Below are 17,403 nucleotides of genomic sequence, written 5' to 3' on the forward strand. Positions count from 1 at the left end.
CACAACAGATGGAGAAATGAGGAGAGGAGGTTGCAAAATAAGGAGAGAGGGAGACAGGCAGAGGGGAAAGGACTGAGACAGATAGAGCTAGAGAGAGGTAGAGAGTCAGGGAGAGATAGATGTCAATGATTCTTTCAGGGATAAGAACAAATGGGGGAACTCATCCATCAGGCAAAGGTTCAGGCCATTGATTGGGGAAGCTCAAAGCTCAGGGATCACTTCAGCATCCATGTAGGGCATGGAGAATGAACCAGAAGGGTAGAGGCTTGGTTCAGAAACCGGTGCTGTATCCAAATATATTCTTTTCCACCAAAACATCTTGACACACGGTTTCTACTGATTAGGCTCGTCTAGTTACCAAAGAGCATATTTATTGGAAGGCTTCATTTGGGGAAGAAATTAGAAGAAAGGAAAGGAACTCAACTTCTTGAGCCCCATTCTGTCCCGAGGAATGAGCTCCATGAGGAACACCAAGGTGAAGAGACTAGCTGCAGATCTCACAGCCAGGGAACCCAGAGCCCTGGTCTCTCAGAGCCCTTGCCTGCTCCCCTGACCCAGTTAAGGTTCTTGGCTCTCATATGCTGGGATCCATGAAAAAGAAGTCCTAGCCCATCAGTATCAGGCAAGACTGGGCCAGGCGAGCTCCCCGTTCTGATCTGGGAACCATGTGTAGTGATGGAGTCTGCAGTGGCTCCCAAATAACTAAAATCCATAGACTGTCTACAAGGATCCTTTCTGTCCTCAGCTGTCACCACCTTCCCAGGACTTTTGAGCAGAACTATCTAAGGGCTGCAGAATGTGTGTACTAGAGAGAGTTGTGCTTCTGCGTGATGATGGTTATACTAATGAGAATGAAACAGGAGTAGGAGCCAGAGGCCTCTGTTGGCCACCCAGGGGACTAACCACTCCCTGGGGGAAGGAGAATTGGCTGTTGCTACACTCCTCCAGTTACCAGCTGGGAACAAGGCTGGAGGCCCATGGAGACAGTACGTGGTGAAGGGGGCCAAGCTCTGGGCTGGGGTTCAGGTGACCCATGTCTAATCTGGGCACAATCCAGGGACCTGGGAACCCTGTGAGTTTGAGAAAGTCTCCAAGCATCCATTAGCTCATCTTTAAATGGGGGCAATATTAATGATGGTCACGAAGCTGCTGTTGTGATGGTTGTTTGCAAAGGAAGCTAGATCAAGAATGCAACAGAACTTTAAGGACCTTAAAGTATGTCTTCAATCACAAATTTCTCTTCATTAGGATGAGCAAAATTTGGTAGATAGAGGTACTGTGAGCCCTACCGGGAATTCCAGTGAAATAGTCCTTTCTAAGTTTGTTCTTTCATGAGTTCATTTATTCATTCAATGAACATCTTCTCATATAAAAGCTGAAGTTACAGTGATTTATAAGACACTACCCAGACCCTCATGAAGCTCACAGGGACAGGCATACATATAATAATAAAAGTATATATGTGGTTAAGAAATAGCTCTCCGATCCCTGCCCCCAGATAAACATGTGCCCAGGGAAAGATTTTATGGGTAGAATCAGCAGCAATGCCAAAAGACATAAGATCTGTGAAATAGCATGGGGTGTCTCTGAGCCATGTCCTAGGCCACCAGTGCCCGCATCGCCTCGGAATGCCGCTGTCCCAGACTTGACCAGGAGCAGCTGGAAGCGGCTGTTTTCCCCGAGACCATAGCATTCTCAGAACAGAGGGGGGCCAGGAGAGTGGGGGTAAGTTGTTTTAACTGCTCCTACCGTTGAATGTTCTATCCATGGCCTGGCCACAGTTTGTCATGACAGGCCAATCTGATCAGTCTCAAGTTTCCATTGGGTACACCGAATATTCCAAACTGCCTTGTACTTATTACTGTCCAGTAAAACCAAATTAGTTGTAATTTGGGGTAATCAACGGTGGTTTATTTTTTATAAGTGCTTTGTACCCAGATGCCTGCAGAGAAGTATCTAGAAATTATTTTCATGTCTCTTCAGAGCCTCTCACATCAATCTCTAGAAAACCTCCCAGGCTGGTCCCTCCTGGAAGGTGCAGGTTTCAGGCAGGCTGACCCCATTCCTCTCCTGGAAGCTGGACCAGAGCCACGCTGAGGGTCTCCACGGCCTTCACTCTGCTTTGTGGTCCCTTTACGAGCAGGGGTTCCATACCTGCTGAATAAGGATGTGTTGCTCTTTTTTTTTCTTTCAATATTCCAAGACTTTGCTGTACTTTGAATTATTTCTGTAAGAAGAAAATTGGAGTTAATTTTAGAATGACTTTCTTATGAAAGGGTAAGATGAGGTCCTGAATTTTGAAAGACTGAAGCTGAGTAGAAAAATATCATTTTTGGCCTTTTGGGGTTGGTTTTTTATTTTGTCTTTCTTATTTTTTGCTCTGAGGACAGTAGAAGCCCTCAAGGTTGGAGGCAAATGCTATGAACATTTTGGCATTTCACCCTTGCAACCATTTCCCCTTTTTCTTGCAGACGGGTGAGATGATGTGCTACCTGGACAGTTTTGTATCCTGCCTTTTTTTTTCCTTTCTGTGGTGTGATGAAAGTATTCTCACCATGTCACTCAACATGCATCATGAGATACATTTCACACAGTTGCATCAAATGGTTGCAGCCATGGTCTATTAATCATTCATTCCCAATAGACAATGAGACTGGATCCATTTTTTCCCCTATTATCAATAAGACTGTGATTATCCCTGTGTATAAATCTTTCTACCTGTGTGGGTTGAGAATAGCAGCAAGACATTTTGCTGGATTTTCTTCAAGATAAATGGATGAGATTTTGAGGCCTCTTCTCTTTTTTGGAATTGGGTGATTCTCTGTCTTTTGCTTTATCCCTCACCAGCCTTGATTGCTCCTGAATTGAGCTCCAAGATTGAGCTGTCTCTTTCCATTTGTCTCATACACAATTCTTTTTCTCCTTGTCCTCCCCAGCCAACCACCTTGTGTCCCACAGCCTCACCAGCTGTGTTCCTAATAACATTCCCAATATCCAGTTTATAGCCAGAGACAAAATATCGCCCTCTAATTTTCCCTCCTCACCAGACTTCACGAAGAAAAGCTCTTTCTGGGGACAGTTTCAGGTTTCATAGTATTTTGGATAGTCCCTCTTCTGGCCACCCAATTCTGTAGAGTCAGCAATCTCCATTCACTTTTTGAGGATTAATTAAGACTTGAATTCTAAACTTCATCCTACTTAACAGCTATACAACCTCGGGCAACTTAATGTCACTTCTGTAACGTGTTAAATGTAGCTATTCTTTAAAGGTTTTGACACTGGGGGCTTACAAAGGAGCATGTCAGTCACCTCTTAGATACTAGGTTTTAATGACAAAATGATACCATTGAATGCCAAGCCAGGAAGGGTTGGTCGAGATGAAGCCCATCCCACTTGTTTCATTGATGGTGAAACTGAGACCCACAGAGGGAAAAGAACTTGACCAACATTTCATGGATGGATATAAGATAATGATGTCACAGGACAGACCCTTTGTCAGGCAGTGAGAAGCAGTGATGGCTTCAGAGTCCAGCTTCTACCAAGCCTCCTGGACACATTCTTTTTTTTTTTTTTTCCCAGTAATTTGTGTGTGTGTGTGTGTGTGTGTGTGTGTGGAGATGTTACTCCTTTTATTGTTGTTGTTGTTTTTAACTTTTTTTTTTTTAATTGTGACTATGGGTACAAAAAAGCAATAAATTTCAAGGTACATCACAACAATTAGTTGTAGAACAGATTTCAGAGTTTGGTATGGGTTACACTTACACAGTTTTAGGTTTTTCTTCTAGCTGCTCTAAGGTACTGGAGACTAAAAGAAATATCAGTGTAATGATTCGGCAATCATACTTATTTGTTAAATAAGCCCTTCTCTGCGTAACTCCACCATCTCCTTTGATCTTTCTCGCACTCGTTAGGGGTGTTTGGGCTATGTCCACTCTAACTTCTTCATGTGGGAAGGGGCTGTTGACAATATGGGATGGTGGATGAACTAGCTGCTGTTCTGGAGAGGCTGGCCTCTCTGCATTTCAGGTCTTACCTGGTCCAGGAACCCCTCTGGAGTTTGTATTTTCCTGGAAAGTTACCCTAGTGCATGGAACCTTTGTAGAATCTTATGTAATGCCCTCAGTATTCTTTAGGATTGGCAGGAATGGTTTTGGTTGGAGTTTGGCAAGTTATGCTAGGTAGCAATGTCTAACTGAAGCTTGTCTGAGAGTGACCTCCAGAGTAGCCCCTGGACTCTATATGAACTCTCTCAGCCACTGATACTTTGTTACACTTCTTCTCCCCCTTTTGGTCAGGATGGCATTGTTGACCCCATGGTGCCAGGGCCGGGCTCATCCCTGGGAGTCATCTCCCACCTGGTGGGCACATTCTTTTGACACCTGGATCTTTAGAGGGCTCAGTGTGGGGCTTTTATCCTTTTCTGCAGATCCCACCGCATTGTCTATTGAGCTGCCTGAGCAGCTTACAGAGTATTAGGGAGTCTGTATATTCCCTGTCCCTTTCACTCTCCCTCTCTCTCCCTCCTTTGGCCAATTGGGAATTCGTACGTTCTCCCCTGGCACTGGAGCTGGAAGCGCCTGCCAACCTGTGGGCTTCTTTCCGTGTGGCTCACCATCTGGAGTGGCAACCTGGCTGCCATGTGGGATATGTGTGCACGCGGGCACCCGAGTCCCTGGGCCAGGGTATTGTGTTCCCTTTCTGTGCTTGAGCAGCTGAATGAACAAGAGAAAGAGAACAGAGGCAAAGAGAACAACGCCCTGAAGTCATCCTAGCAGTATGAATGAATTATTCATATTGTATCTGCCTCTTCCCAGGGCTGCCCAAAATAACTGCTTTAATTGCTTATTTGTTTCACTCCTGACTTTAATTCATCTGCCTTTAGCTTGGATCATGTTGGTGTTTAATGTTCACTTGCCGATTGGGCTTTCCTTCAGGGAACAACATTCTATTTACTTTCTTCTTTAAAAAGGAATAATAAAAGCAAAAATAAATCCTTAAAGAAAATCGCACTTTACAGAAGTAAAACCATTTTCTTTTCAACTCCTGTGCAGGACTCCTTTGTAATCAGGCTTCTGTGGACTTGCAAATTAAGGACAGAGCAGTTGGACAGACAGACAAGGTGAACTTCTGGCTAGATTAGTCTGTCCACAGTGATACAATCAACAAACACTTGGGAGTCTGCAGACTTTTCAGATCTCCGGACACGGCCGGGCCACACTGAGTAACCCTTCTGCTTTCTTAGGCGTAGCAGCTGCTGCATCTAGAAAAGGTCTCAGGAAGTCCATACCCACCCTGTGTGGGCAAGCTGGGGGCCTAGCCTGGCCCTGCCGCCCTTGGAGGGAGGAGGAGGCCAGCATCGTGTCTCCTGGGGGCTCAGGCAGGACGCCCCTGGTGCCGAATGCACGCTGTGCTTGGAGAGAGCTTATTGCAGGGGTCCCAGGAGAAGGAGTTGGAGAGGGGCCTGGAGAAGGTAGTGGGTCAGAGTCACTTTTCCCAGTGCACACAGGGGCAGTGAGAGGTGGCAGAGTTTGGAGGCCTGGCAGATGTGTCAGTATGAAGAATCAAAGGGGGCCGAGAGGGATTTGGTGGTTTCAGACCTGGGGCCAGTGGGCTTTGTGACCAAGACCTGCACCTACAAAACCAGGGTGCTTGCACACCTGTACCAAAAAAAATGTGGGGGGGGATATATAATCAAAAACAGATTGGTTCTAGTGTTCCTAAAACATCTTCCCATTCAGAATAAAACTATTTGGAATCTCAATTTTCAGTCCAGTGTTGTTGATCGCTGTGCTTGTAAAATTGTGCTTTGTGCTCTCAAGAGCGTTGGTGATGTAGCATTGTTTAAAGGATCCAGAAAATGATCTAACAAGCTTTTGGTGCTGGGCTCTGAAGCTAGCTTGGCAATTATGTAGAGCTAGCCTACTTTTGACTCCTGCTTGGGGAATGTTGCTAAACATGTCTGTTCGCTGCCTCCTCTACCACTCCTCGCAACCATTTGGTTTCCCCGTTATTGTCTCAGGTTTTACTCCAAGCCTGAAACACCCATTCTGTTAGTTCCAACTGGGTGCCTTTGACACGATGCACGCATAGGAAGAGGACAAGTCCGTGAGGACTGCGGCCTGGCTGACGGCAGTTGTAAGATATCAGCAGTTGAGCTGTAACAACATTCTAACTCCAGAAGTCTTAAGAAAGTCAGACATGCAAAAAACAAACTGTGCATCTTAGTGTTGATGAAATGAAATGTAAGCACTTTTAACAAAATTAAGCAATTGTTGTTATCACAATTGCTATTATGCATTAGTTTCCTGGTTGGTTAAACAGGAGAGGTAGTGTCTGCCTCACAAAAATGTCATAGAGATGAAGAAAGAAATTTATCTTATGTAGAGCATTTGGTACTGTGCCTAGTACTTGATTGGCCTTCGGCAAGTGTTTTAATTCCATACTGTTTCATTGCATCCTCACAACACCCTTGACCTTTGCAACAGGCCAGGTATTAGACTTAGGAAGATTAAACTGCAAAGGGGGCCTTAGAAACTTTATATTTCAGGACCCTCATTTTGCAGATGGGAAGCTAAAGTACAGAGAGGTGCCTGGCCCAAAGACATGGCTCGCCTGGTGGCAGCATCAGAACTCAAACACAGATCTCTTCACTCTCTTTCAGGACACTGTCTAAAGCATGTGGGCATGGCTGGGTCCTAAATCAGAGAAGCCTCATAGACCCATTCCATTTCTAGAAAGGCCAGCTTCTCAGTGGGATGGCTGGGATACAGAACTCAAGGAACTGCAGATTCTGGGATGGACAAACTCCAGGGAAGTATGGGCCGCAGCCTCTGCTCTTAGAGTTAAGGAAGTTCCTGGACCTTCCCCCTCTCTGCGTGGGACATGACTCCCAGGGGTGTGGACCTTCCTGGCAACGTGGGACAGAGATCCTAGAATGAGCTGAGACTCAGCATCAAGGGACTGAGAAAAACCCTAGAATGAGCTGAGAATTAACATCAAGGGATTGAGAGAACCTTCTCGACCAAAAGGGGGAAGAGTGAAATGAGACTAAGTGTCAATGGCTGAGAGATTCCAAACAGAGTCGAGAGGTTATCCTGGAGGTTATTCTTACGCATTAAGTAGATATCACCTTGTTGTTCAAGATGTAGTGGAGAGGCTGGAGGGAACTGCCTGAAAATGTAGAGCTGTGTTCCAATGGCCATGTTTCTTGATGATGATTGAACAATGATATAGTTTTCACAATGTGACTCTGTGAATGTGAAAACCTTGTGTCTGATGCTCCTTTTATCTACCATATCAACAAAAGAGTAGAACATTTGGAATAAAAATAAATAATAGGGGAAACAAATGTTAAAATAAATTTAGTTTGAAATGCTAGTGGTAAATGAAAGCGCATAAGGGGTAAGGGGTATGGTATGTATAATTTTTTTTCTCTATTATCGTTTTATTTCTTTAGCTGTTGTCTTTTTATCTCTTTTTCTAAATCGATGCAAATGTTCTAAGAAATGATGAATATGCAACTATGTGATGATATTAAGAATTATTGATTATATATGTAGAATGGAATGATATCTTATTGTTTTGTTTGTTGTTAATTTTTTTAATTAATAAAAAGAAAGAAAGAAAGTTCCTGGATAGGAAAGATCCCTCAGAAATCCAGCTTGGGTGCTGAAAGAAGTAAAGCCGAGAGTTGAGTTCCCCAGGGTCCTACACATGAGAGGAGGTGGGCAGGAGGCCAGGGGTTGCATGCCAGCTACTGTGCTAAATAACTTCCATGCAGTAATCCATTTAATCCCAACAAGAACCCTGAGGTTTTTGCAGTTGCTTTTCACTGAGGCTTCAAACTGGGTAGGAATAAGCTAAGATTACTTAACTAGGAAAGATGGAACTGGGAGTCCATTCTGGTTCCATTGGCCCTTTCTAAGGGCATTGGATCTCTATAGCCAAACTCCCAATTCAGAAATGAAGATGAGACAGAAGGAGAGCTTGGGGGTGGAGGTGGGAGGCAGCTAACAGGTACCAGGTGCTCTATTCTACTTTGGTGTTAGTTATCAGGAACTCACCCTCCAGTGACGTGATGGGCAAAATAAAGTGCCCATCTCTCAACCTTTGTCTCTCCCTGATCCAGAATGGGAGCTTCATAGTGTCATGTCTGTTGTCCACACAGTGATAATATTACTTCTTGTATAATAGGGCTATTAATAGTTAGCCCTGGAAAATATGGTCAGTAACTACTTCTTGGAGGCTGTTTGGACACCCACTGCATTTCAAATGGCGCTGAACCAAAATGCCAGGCTGACTTGATCCTCTGGTGCCATGAAGATGTTGCACGCCTGGGCTTGGTCCCCAATATTTACTCTCAGCCCCGTCTCTGTGTCCTTAGGTGACTCTGGGCACATTTTTTGTTTTTGTTTTTCAATTTTATTTTTTATTGAAATATATATTTACATACCATGTAATCATCCAAAGTGTACAGTCAGCGGTTCACAATATCATATAACTGTGCATTTATCATCACAATTGGTTTTTTTCTTTTTTTATGAAAAATAGCATATATGCAAAAGTGATACATTTCAAAGCACATTGTAACAGTTACTTGCAGAACAGATTTAAGGGTTTGGTGTGGGTTACAATCCCATAATTTCAGGTTTTTACTTCTAGCTGCTTTAAGATACTGGAGACTAGAAGAAATATCAATATAATGACTCAGCATTCATTTTCATTTGTTAAACCCTACCTTTTCTGTATAACTCCACCTTCACCTTTGAGCTTTCTCCCACTCTTTGGGGGTATTTGCGCCATGCCCATTCTAACTTTTTCATTTTAGAAAGTTTGTCGATAACATGGAATAGGGGAATGGAACTGGTTGATGTTCTGGAGAGGCTAGCTGCTCTGCATTTCAGGGCTTATCTGGTCCAGTGATCCATCTGGAGGTTGTAGGTTTCTGGAAAGTTACTCTAGTGCATGGAACCTTTGCAGAATCTTATATAATGCCCTAGGTGTTCTTTAGGATTGGCTGGAATGCTTTTGGTTGGGGTTTGGCAAGTTATGATAGGTAGCAATGTCTAACTGAAGTTTGCGTAAGCATGACCTCCAGAGTAACCTCTCGACTCATACCTTATTTGTTACACTTCTTTTCCACCTTTTGGTCAGGATAGCATCGTTGATCCCATGGTGCCAGGGCCAGGCTCAATCCTGGAAGTCTTCTCCAACACTGCCAGGGAGACTTTCACCCGTGGATGTCATGTCCCATGACATAGTGGGAAGAGCAATAGCTTCACTTTCAGAGTTGGGGTTAGAAAGAGAGAGAGGGCACATCTGAGCAACAAAAGAGGTCCTCTAGAAGTAACTCTTAAGCATACCTATAGGTAGGCTAAGCTTCTCCACTATGTACATAAGCTTCACAAGAGCAGGTCTCAAGATCAAGGGCTTGGCCTATTGATTTGGGTATCCCTAATGTTTGACACGGTATCAGGGGTTTCCCTGATGGTAAAGTTTAATAGTTCCATATTTTTTCTCCCATCCCTCAAGTCCCTGGGCAAGTTTTATCTTTCTACACCTCAGTTTTCTCATTAGTAAAGCAAGGGGATTGATTGGTTGGATTCCAGATGTCCCTGTCAGTTTTAATATTCTTTAACACCTCGATGTGAGGGGGCTATTTTGGAAAACAATGTAAATAATAATAATGATCATTCACATTTATTGAGCACTTATTGTGTGCCCACCATTGTTCATGCATTATCTCATTTAATCATGTAAGAACACTGAGGTAAGTCTGAGTGTTACTTACCCGAGAGAGCTGTTATGAGGACTGAGTGAGTCGATATATGTAAAATTCTTAAAATAGTTCCTGGCCCATAGTGCATGCTCAATAACTGTATTTCTATTTCTGCTTTGTAGATGTGAAAACCAAGACTCAGAGAATTTAAGTATCTTACCTAAGCTCACATAGCTAGAAAAATGGCCAAGTCTGGATTCAAACCCAGGGAGTCTGGCTTGAGAGCCCTGTACTCTTTTTATTTTTTAAAATGTTTTTATTGAGAAATATTCATACACATTCAGTCCAACCATATTATACAACTAATGGTTCACAATATCATCATATAGTTGTATATTCTTCACCACAATAATTTTTAGAACATTTGCATCACTTCAGAAAAAAAGAAATTAAAAAAAACGCATACATTCCATGCCTCTTACCTCTCCCTCTCATTGACCCACAGTATTTCAGTCCACCCAATTTCTACCCTTTATCTCCCCCTATTACTTAATTAATTTATTTATTTTTACTCATCTGGCTATACCTGGATAAAAGGAAGATCAGACCCAAGGTTTTCACAATCACACAGTCACATTGTAAAAGCTATATGGTTATATAGTCTTCTTCAAGAATCAAGGCTACTAAAACACAGTTTGACAGTTTCAGGCACTTCCCACTAGTCACTCCAATACACCATAAACTAAAAAGGGATATATCTATAATGCATAAGAATAACCTCCAGGATAACCTCCCAACTCTATTTGAAATCTCTCAGTCACTGAGAATTTATTATGTCTTGTTTCTCTCTTCCCCGTTTTGGTCAAAAAGCTTTCTCATTCCCATGATGCCAGGTCCCAGCTCATCCCTGGGAGTCATGTCCCATGTTGCCAGGAGATTTACACCCCTGGGAGTCATGTCCCATGTAGTGGGGGGGGGGGGTGCAGTGAGTTCACCTGCCAAGGTGACTTAGAGAAGCCACATCTGAGCAACAAAAGATGGCTCTCTGGGGGTGACTCTTAGGAATAATTGTCAGTAGGCATAGCTTTTCCTTTGCAGGAAAAGTTTCATAGGGGCAAACCCCAAGATTGAGGGCTCAGCCTATTGAACTGAATGTCCCCACTGTTTTCAAGAATATCAGGAATTCCCCAGATGGGGAAGTTTAACATTTCCTCCTTTCTCCCTAGTCTTCCAAGGGGACTCTGCAAATACTTTTATATTCTCTGACAACATTCCTCTGAGACATATTGGAGCATCACATTAATCTGTACAAACCAACAAAATCTCACGCCCTTTTCAAGATTCCATGACAATTATGGAATCTTGTCAAATAAACTGACCATACAAATTATATTAGATAATATGCTACCCAAAATATAAATTATGCTCCAAATAAACATCTGTCCCTTTGATTTCACACAGAGGTTGAAGTTTGAAAAACAGGGAGAGCCCTGTACTCACAACCACTACCCTATGCTGCCCTTGATGGACAAGAGGCAGGTATATCTCATTAGAGAGTAATAGGAACCATGTGCAACCAGAGAGTCCCTGCCCCCCCCCCAATGTGCTCATTCCATTTTCAAAAATAAAATACTATGGTGGATAAGCAAACATATCTACAGGTGGATTCTCATTGGCATACCTGTTCTAGTCCGTGATCTGGTTTTCAGAACTATAAACTTAAACTCCAGCAGGTGATACACAAGAGAGGTGTGGTAGCCCAGTTTCATCACAGTGTCAGTGAGGTGGAGGAAACCGGGGGAGTGAATGGGGAGTGCGTGTTGAGACACAGGAATAGAGGCAAAGAAAGGGAACAGGCCCAAGGCTCAAATGTGTCATCCCAAGAACTCAGCACAGGCAGTGAAGACAACATCTGAAATTTGGCAGGGGGAAGTGAACCACTGGTCTGTGGGGATCCACTGAGGGGGTGGGGACTGTCTGGAATCTTCCCTCTGACTCTCCCTCCTCTTCTTTTCCCCGTAAAAGAATTCCAGGAGTAGGAGTGACCAGGCCAAGAAAGCTTCTGGATAAACCAGCCCAACCAAAGTAGGAAAGCAAGGAGATCTGGGGGTCAGAAAACTGGAATGTTGAAATAGGTATTTTGACAGTGGGAACAGGAAGGAGGGAAGTGTTCAGGAGAAGGAGAACTGGGGGATTCCTGGTGTAGATGCCTCCTCTGCAGACACCCCGCCACCACCACCACCAAATGTGAGAGCCAAATCCAGTCCAGCTTCCATCTTCTACCTTTTTCATGTTCCCGAAAGGAGAGAACTCAGTGATTCCAGCTCCTCCAGGAAAGGAGGCTGTAGAGAGTAGTGAAAGGCTAATTATCTGTGTAAGCCTTGACTTTTATTTAACCTCGGTTTCCCCACCATGACAACAGGATACAAAACCTCATTCATAATAATAGCTCATAGTGGTTGAGCCCTAACTGCGTGCCACGAAAACACAGCTCATTCTAATGAGGTGGTTACTCTGAGCATCTCCATTTTACAGATGAGGAAGCAAAGTCAGAGAGATGAGGGCTGATTCTCAAAAGGACAGAACTACTAAGTGAACCCAGATGGCTGACCACAGAGCCTGTGTATTTTAAGCACCCCTGTGTACGACTTTGGGGTGAAGGATGATGGTGGTGGTGGTGATGATGATGATGGTGGTCATAGCTAAATATATTGAGCACTTAAGATGCTTCTCACCATGCACAGCACAGACGTCTCTCAACGGATCATGCCAGGGCCTGTGCTAAGCACTGGATATGAGTTATCTCATTTTATCTCTACAACACCCTTTTGAATTAAGGACCTCTCATAGGTTTCACAGATAAGAAGACTTCTCTTAACGAGGTTACAGAAGATGCCCAGGGTTGTAGAAAAGGCGGAGCATTGGTTTCAGCCCAGAGTCCCATTCCTGATTCTTTGTGAGCAACATCTGCCCTGTCCCTTTATGAACCGTGAAGCTGCGATTTTCTCTCTTGCTTCTGGACTCCCTTCTTCTCCACCCTTCCCCGACGACACCCTGTTGCCGCCACAGCCTCACCCTTCTCTCAACTGCTTGGCCTTTAACTTCTGTACTGCTGACCTCCCACCTTTCTAACTAGCCCTATATCCTCTAATAACCTGTGGTTCACAGTCTTGGGTAGCATTACAGCCACATAGACCTGTCTCCGAATGTAACTGAAAGTCATAGGAATTGTTCACTGTTTAAAGTGAAAGCCTTCTTTCCCTGGGAGGACCATCTGCTTCTTGAAAGCAGAAACAAGGCTGATTGCAATGTCTGACCCCTCCTGGTGCCCAGCACGGGGCTGGACGTGTTGTGTTCATGCAATCAATTCTGTGTGTATGTGTGTTTGGGTGTGAGTTTTCTTACACATTTTATTTTCTTTGCCACTGGAGTTAACTGTCATCCAGATATGTCTATAAATTCTTTTATTGAGATATATTTACATGCCATATAAACATCCAAAGTGTACAATCAATAATGGCTCACAGTACCATCATATAGTTGTACATTAATCACCACAGTCAATTTTAGAACATTTTCATTACTCCAAAAATAAGAAATAGAAATAAAGAAGAACACCCAAAATATCCCATGCCCTTTATCCTCCCCTATTATTTATTTGCTTTTTGTTTTTATTTTCTTACTCATTTGCCTATACCTTAGATAAAGGGAGTATCAGTCACAAGATTTCCACAATCACACGGTCACATTGTAAAAACCATAGAGTTATACAGTCATCATCAAGAAACAAGGCTACTGGATTACAGTTCAACACTTTTACGTATTTCCTTCCAGTTGTTCTAATACACTAAAAACTACAAAGGGATATATCTATAATGCATAAGAATAACCTCTAGAATGACCTCTAACTCTACTTGAAATCTCTCAGCCACTGAAACTTTATTTTGTTTCATTGCTCTTCCCCTTTTGGTCAAGAAGGCTATCTCAGTCCCACAGTCCAGGGTCCAGGCCCATCCCCGGGAGTCACGTCCCATGTTGCCAGGGAGATTTACACCCCTGGGAGTCATGTCCCACATAGAGGGGAGGGCAGTGAGTTCACCTATGAAGCTGATGTAAAGAGAGAGGCCACATCTGAGCAACATAAGAGATTCTCTTGGGGGCGACTCTTAGGCATAATTATAAGCAAGCTTAGCTTCTTCTTTTCAAGAATAAGTTTCATAAGAGCAAGCTCCCAAATCAAGGGCTCAGCCTATTAAATTGGGAATCCCCAATGCTCGTGGGAATATCAAGAATTCCCCTGGTAGGAAAGTTTAATATTTCCACATTTTTCCCTAATCTCTCATGGGAACTTTGCAAATACTTTTTATTTTCTGCCCAAATTACTCTGGGGTGTATCAGGGTATTACATTAACCTGTACAAAACAACAAGATCTTATTCCCTATGCAGGGTTACTTGTAGTTGTGTCATTTGAATCAACTGGCCAGAGAGGTTAAATTTGATAGTGCGCTACAGAAAATATAAGTTTTATACCAGATAAACATCTCTTCCTTTGGTCTCACGCAGAAGTTGACATTTAATACAGTCGCTATCATCCTTTACCCTGTATTCTGATTTACCTTGGTCCTAACCAGATCGACTTCATTTGTATCTCTAATTGAAATCTGGTCTCTTTTTCAGATTCTTAAACAGTTGCTGTATGGAGTAATGCTGACTTTCAGAGCTGCAAAAACTCTTAGCTCTGAGTCTCAGGTGTCACACAGATACCCAAAGTTTCAAGGAATGACCAGGTTATACACAAAAAGCACAGCATCTCAAGATTTACAAATAACAGTTAAGACTCAGAAATAGGTGTGACTGCTGTAAGAGCTAACAATCTAGGAACCTTTACAATAAGCCTTTTTGAACATTCCGTACTTCTTAGTCATTGATTGCCCAATCTCTGCCCACATTCTATCGCCTGATAATCTGCTCTTGAATTCAATCCTCAGGGTTTGCACGTTATACTTAGTCCGTATTAGTGAGGACTTACAATATTTGTCTTTTTGTTTATGGCTTATTTCACTCAGCATAATATTGTCAAGGTTCATTCACCTAGTTCGTGCCTCACAACTTCATTTATTCTCATGCAGTAAATTCTTGTTTGCTGTGTCGGCTGTAGTGAGGGTGAGAGAAGGTAAGAGGAGGAGCACAGAGGGTGAGGCTGGGAACCCCTCTCCAACTCTTGACCCAGAGTAGGTGCTTAGAAGAACAAAGTCCAGAGTCCTTCCCAGGGATCACAGAGCCCTAAAATCCAACCTCTAGCTCTGCCCTCCCCCTACTTTCTTACGAGTATACCGCATTCCTGCCACTTGGGCTTTCTTTCCTGTTCCTGAAACTCACCAGCGTCACTCCTGCCCCAGAGCCTTGGACTTGCGCTCCGTGGCCAACCCCGCTCCCCAACCCCCCACTCCATCACACACACACTCCCCCTCCCTGGATCTCCCTCTGGCTGCCTACTTCTCATCATGCTGCCACCCCTCAAAGACCGCTTTCGCGGGGAGCCTCCCTTGAGTGTCCATCCCCCACCCACCCCCATTCACACTGATCCCACCACCTGATTCCTTTTCTTAATAGCCCGAGTCCATCTGGAATGATCGCATTGACTTGTTTCCCGGTTGGGGTGTGAGGACAGCGTCTTGTCTATCCACTTCTGTAGTTGATGTTTATTAGGTGTCAACCATGTGCCGTGTGCCCAAGTCTGCTCTCACCCCACTTTACGACCCTGTGAGATGGTGATTGTCATCATCCCCAGATTTCTGAAACAAGTGAGTAAAGGGTGCTTGAACAGAACTGACTTGAAGGTAGGAGAGGGAACTTCTGCTGTGTCACTTTCTCCGTGTTCTTCCCAGCGTGCAAGGTGGGGAGTCGGGATTAGTTGCAGGGCCCTGCCGCTGCCTGTGGGAGGATTGGTGAGGACTGTGAAGTCTATGCTATGGGTAGTATGCACGTGAAACACCCTGGGGCAGGAAGGGCCTCCCTTCTGTTGTGCCTGGGCCGGAGGAGAAGTTTGGCTGAAAGTTTGGACAGTTCTTGGCTTGAAGTCTGGAGGCCCTTTTAGAAAGCGATTCCGCCCAGCTGGGGCTGCAGAGAGAGCCGAGTCGGGGGCCAGCGTCCTGCTGGATGGCAGTAAATAGGTGACTGTGGGAAGCATTCGGATTGCCCGGGAAGTACCAGGAAAATGAAAGCTATGTTACGCATTCCTCGGTCCCCAGAGAATCACCACCCCGCGTTAGACTTGGCAGAGGTTTTCCGCTTCTTCTCTGAGCTGCTTCCTTAGAACAGACGCGCAGTCTGAATACCGAGTGCCAGCCGCGGCGGTCCGGTCCCTACGCCTTTCCCATAGATGCCCGTGCTACCACGGGTGGTTCTGCCCAGGGCGGAGGGCAGGGGCCGGGGCCGGTCGGGGGCTTCCGGCTCCCGAGGCTGCTTTCCCGGCCGAGGGGGCCGCGTGGTTTACCCGCCGGGGCCTGTGCGCTCCCTGGGGGGTGAGCCGGGAGGACCTACCTGTCTCCAAGGCGACACATCCGGGCCCGTTTTTTTTTCCCAGGAGGGCCTGTTGCGAAACCTTTAGGAATGTTTGTGTTCCTTCAGAGATTTGCAATTAAGAAGAGGCAGAACTAGTTCTTTCTTGGCGCCCTTCCCGCCCTCCCTCTCACCCCCTCTAGCATTTGGGTCATTTGATCTCACGATTGGGGCTTTAAGCAGCTCTGGACATGGAGGCTGGAGGCAGGGGCTGGACGGGGCTGGAATGGAGTGAATCGCTTCATCAGAGGGAGGGGGCTGGGAGTTCAGGGCAGGCCCCCAAGCTCTGGCTACATCTGAAAGCGGACAGCTCTTCCCAGCTCGCATTCTTGGCACTTGCCCGAGGTGAAACATTGCAGGCCAGAGAGGTTTCCCAGAGGGACTGGTTTAGACTGACAATTCTCTCTGGCAGGAACTGTGTGTGTATGTGTGTGTGTGTGTGTGTGTGTGTGTGTGTGCGTGCACGCGCATGTTGGGCAAGGTGTACATGTGTTTGCCTGCATATGTGTGTGTTTAAATGCTTATGCAGCTAAAACCACTTCACTTCATCTGGATTCTCTGAATGAGACATCTCTGCACACTGAATAATTCATCGCCTTAGCATTTGCTCCAGAGAAAATCTTGCTGTCCAATTTCTTGCAGGTTGCATAGTCCTTCCATAGAAGTCTTCCTCATTCCCACGAAAGAGCTCTGGGTGCATCTTAAACGGAGGTCAGGCTCTCAGCCCTGTGGCTTTTCCCCCTCGAAGGGGACCCTGAATGTAAAACCCAACGTCTTCCCCTCTCCTCTTGCCATCTCCTTCTGACTTTGGGTCTTGCCTCAGTCTGCTTTATTCCTGTTGGGTACAGCACCTGCATTCGCTGCAAAAGGGAATCGACCTCTCAGCCTGGGTAGTCCACCTGTCTGCATGTCCACCTGTCTGCATCATTACTGATCAAAGACATGTTAGTAACATGCCTTTGAGCTCTGACTTTTTAACACCCGAGGCTGAAATAATCAATGGAGTCAGTGGTGTTCAGAAAAAGTACTGCATTCTTCATGTTTTATTCCTGCCGCCTGCCCGCACCCCGCACCCCGCACCCCTCCATCCCCCACCTCACGCACAGAGGGCTAAGTGAATTGC

The 17,403-nt window shown here is 44.8% G+C and overlaps 1 protein-coding gene across 3 annotated transcripts in view; it reads left to right on the top strand.

Annotated features, from left to right (window-relative positions):
• Positions 1 to 17,403, top strand: part of WWC1 (WW and C2 domain containing 1) — a 164,372-nt gene that overhangs the window by 54,227 nt on the left and 92,742 nt on the right. The window contains exon 1 of one of the 3 annotated variants that reach the window (XM_077137602.1): positions 15,428 to 15,523. The exons of the other annotated variants lie outside the window; for them this stretch is intronic. The gene's annotated coding sequence lies outside the window, so the exon portion shown is untranslated. Of the gene's footprint in view, positions 1 to 15,427; positions 15,524 to 17,403 lie in introns of those variants that run through there. 3 annotated transcript variants of the gene reach the window in all.

This window comes from Tamandua tetradactyla, chromosome 20 (assembly GCF_023851605.1).
Source record: "Tamandua tetradactyla isolate mTamTet1 chromosome 20, mTamTet1.pri, whole genome shotgun sequence".
NCBI lineage: Eukaryota > Metazoa > Chordata > Mammalia > Pilosa > Myrmecophagidae > Tamandua > Tamandua tetradactyla.